This window comes from Lissotriton vulgaris, chromosome 1_1 (assembly GCF_964263255.1).
Source record: "Lissotriton vulgaris chromosome 1_1, aLisVul1.2, whole genome shotgun sequence".
Classification (NCBI taxonomy): Eukaryota; Metazoa; Chordata; class Amphibia; order Caudata; family Salamandridae; genus Lissotriton; species Lissotriton vulgaris.
In genome coordinates, this window is record NC_141685.1 from 729,083,600 (window position 1) to 729,087,841 (window position 4,242).

Consider the following 4,242-nt stretch of genomic DNA (forward strand, 5'->3'; position numbering starts at 1 on the left):
AAACCCCAGCCCCCCACCCCAATACCTCATAAACGTTGACGCATCTTTCGCGGCAACAAAGGTGTCCCGGCTCCAACAGGGGCCAGGAACTACCTTCTGCCTAGCAAGGCCCGGTGTGCTCACTCGATTATGAAGCAGGGGGACATAGCACCAGGAGGAAGCCGGTCTGTCAACCATTTAAACAGAAGGCCCTCCAAGTCGTTACTTTCACAGCCCTCAGGGAACCAGACAAAGCGCAGCTTCTTTCTGCGTGCTCGCCCCTCAGCGTCTTCAGCATGTATCGCAAGACCCTTTGTAATCTTCTCCAGTGAGGATACTTTCTTCTGGAGGGTAAATACTGTATCCTCCACCGCCCAAATGCTAGTTTCCGCTTCTGTTATTCGCTGGAATGCATTGCGAAGATCTTGCCGCAGGAGCATGACATTGGCGCGTAACTGCAACTCAGGCGGCGTCAGTTGCGCCCCTCACGGGGGAAAACCTTACTAAGTAGGTCGACGGACTTTGCTTGCCAGGAGGGGCACTCCTAAAGACGCGCCCTCACCCGAATTTCTTTACACGCCACCCCGGGCCATGCACGTCGAAGGTGACCACAATGCGGCTCGATGTTGCTGCCGAGCCCCAGGCAGTAACCTCTCAGCACTTCTCGCGCCGCAGCCACTCACCGCCCTGCCAAACTTTGGCCTCTGCACACGTCAGCCTAGAGCTGCAGCGGCAGGTCGTATGTTCCAGTATTGCAGGTCGTATGCTCTCGCTTAAGGCCAGGGATCTCTAGGCCTCCGCTCCTCCTATAGGCCAGATCTCCCCACTGGCCCAGGGGGCCTCTCGGGCAGAACCCGGGTTGGCCGGCGGGGCAAGTGCATCACTCGCAGGGAACAGAGGCATCCTTCGCAGGGGCCAATGAGGCAGGACAGGCGGCGGATGATGGCGGGTCTACGGGAGCTCCTTTACAGTGCGGCCACCATGTTGGACTGCTTGGCCACACCTCGATCAGCAATTTTTGACAGCTGCATGAGTTTATCATATCGCTGTCACTTCCTTCTTTCAATTGATGTGCCATGTTCCCTATTGTTTTTTTTTATCCACCGCATAAAATTAATCAAAACTCCTTAGTTGCGCTTGCACATTTGTGCAGGTTCGAAATTCGTAATATTAAAAGAAATGAAAAATCATTGGTTAATTCTAAAACTAACACCATTACTAAAATAGTTATCTAATCCCAGCCTAATGGTCCCGAAATACAGAAACAATAGCTGACACACTTTTTAGCTCAACGTAGCACTTAACCTTTTCTTCTCAAATCCTTCTCAATTATCCTTCTTTCCAGAGGTTAAAATGCAAGATACTTAATTGTCAGTACAGCTTTCCAAGAGGGACTTATTTGAATAGCTGGGTTATTAAAGCAGCCATAAGAAAGATTCTAATTCCACGGTTGGTATGTTTTGTTTTTTAATGTGCTGTGCAGAAAAAAGTTATGTAGGTTTTTAAACTCCGGTTGTGCCATAGAATCTCACAGGAAATAATGTTTGCACTATCAGAAGGATAGACAGTGCCACATGCTGCCTGACCTTCCAGAATCTTTCCCTGTTTGGTAGGTGGAAAATATTTATTGGTTTAGTTTCCCATTCAAATGCTGTTCAATGTTTAGAGGTAAAGTTGCTCTGCGGGTTCTAAAAGCACAACATAGACGTGGTATGTTTTTTCAGGACCACTAAGTACATTCCTTTTATTGACCCAAATAAAGCATTGATGTACTTTCTTAATCAAGAACTACATACCATTGTCTCACTGCTAACGTTTGCTTTTCCTCTTGATTCCCATCCCCTTCACTATGAACTCTGAAGCTTCTAGATTGCATGACAGTTTTGTCTTTCACTACATCGTTTTAATATTGGTAAATTTGGAACACCATGTATTACCTGACCCAACACCGCTATTCCTCCTTCGCCGCCTGCTGCTTATTCATAGTTAAATAATCTTTCTATACACCTCTGTCCTAAAACCCCTGATACCTCTTACCCCTCCTGTTGCTAAATATTTTGCTTCCTCCATGATTTACCCCTCCATTGATGCTCATGCTGCTATTTCTTCTTTCATCCAATGAGAAAGATACCTACATTGTTAAAAGTTTGCTGTTTTCGTGGCTGTGTAAAGTTCCAGTGTAGTGTAGTGCCTATATTCCCAATAGGCTCTGCGCATTGGAATAATATATCCTATACATATGAGGTAGGACTTAGGTCAGTCAGTAGGTCTCTATCGAATATACTAAACGTAATTGTGAGTGCCATCTAGCTCCGAGGTCACTAGAAACTTTCTCGAATTCACAAAAGGGATTAGTTCCGACAACCGCATTAACATGACAACTTTGTTCCCTAGGACTGGAATAACTATCTTCAGAGTCATAGAAACAATAGATGAGTATTTCACTTAATCGTGCATGCTTCGTTTCTAGAGTTTATAGAGAAATAGTGAGACGGACGTTTTCAATAAAAGGTTTATTGAACAGTCTTCTTTCTCATGCAAGAGAGATGAACTGCTACAATAGTTAGACTGAAAGCAAAGTATAATGCGCACAGCGAGAATAGTATTATGAAATACTGTAATAGCATTGTATGGTTTCTAAGCCATATAAAAATACATACATAAATAACATAGGCTAAAATACTCAACTGGTGCTTCTAAAATACGCCTACCCCAATGTACCTAACCTAGGTCTATTACGAGGGAAGAAGTAAGTATGGTCTTTAGCATAGGTTTAGTTTTTGCCAAGAATCTACCAAAGGTCTTTCTAGGTTCTAATCAGCTCCATACCTTAGAATGAAGGAGGTCTGGTATCTCGGTCTCGTGACTCGATTTCCCAACACCCCGCAAGGGGAGTCAGAAACATTGGAGCTGGAGTTCTTAGCAGAGGAGGGAGCTTCCTGATCAGTGCGTCAACTGGAGAGTCGGCTTCCTTCGGCACATGCTGTAGCGAGCTGTGTCGGGCAAGTAGGTCATCAAACTGCTCCGAACCACTGTGCTTTGCTATAGCAAGAGAAGGTATATTTATACCTTGAAGGTGTTTAGGAATACCATGTTTGACATAAAGTCGGGCATATGAACGTCATGAATGAACCCCTAAGGAATAGTTGTTCATTGTAAAAGTAACTGATTTCCTGGAGAAATCCATATTCAAGCAAGGGAGAGTCCCTGACGGCTTAAGCTGGCTTTCCAAGAAATCATTGTGACGTTTGGTGAACAAATGGAAGTAGCCATGCTTGTATTTGGGTTGCATGGGCCATGCCTAAATAAGGGCTTGATTTCTATGCCTATGTAAGGGCAACGTGAATTGTACCTATATAAGGGCATGAATCTGTAAGATCCATAAAGAATCGAAAAGGCCATACAACACCCACTCCACTTTCTTATGTACGACATTACTAAGTTCTAAACATGTTAAACATATCTAAACATGTGTTAAAACCCACCCAAAACACATAAAAATGCAATGGTACTGGTTGTTCACAAACAAGCATTGGTGCTGTACACATTTAAAGCAATGTTTCATTCTAAGCATAAAGTTGACATTTGTAAATACTGTCTGAATCACAATAATACATTTATGAAATGGCTCGTTAATACAGAATAAAAAGTTGCTGAAACCATTTCCTGTCATATTACATATAACTGTTGGTATGAGGACAAGATCAAATATGGTCTCTGGAAGTTTTTCAATGAATTCTAGTTCTCTATGAATAGTTCTACTTTGGGCAGATTACTTTGTGCCAAAAAATGAAAAATACAAATTTTGAAAAATTTATAATCATAAAAAAAAGTTCCAAAGTTAGAACTTTGTTTTGAAAAAATGAAGGTCAAATTCAGAGTCTCTCAGAACACTGTGTGCAAAATCAAAAGTCAGTGTTATTGTTTGGAGAAAACATCAAATCTTCCAAGTCTTTAAAGAATTTGTCTACCATTGTAGGTGAAAGTTGGATTACCTTGTTAAGAAGATCATCCGCACATAGATATGAAGCATCGCCGTCAGCATTGCTCGCATTAGCAATGTCCGTAGTGGATGATACCTGTGTGCCTGTTTCCTCCCGTACCTCACCGTCAGCATTTTGCGTCTGTGAGATCTCAATGAATGCCGTCATCAGAATTGGTAGCCGCAGGGGACAACACAGTGCATGGGCCGTTACTGGTTCATGCAAAGTATCAACATCTATTGGCATGACTAATGGGAGTGTCAGATGTGTCTAGCACGCA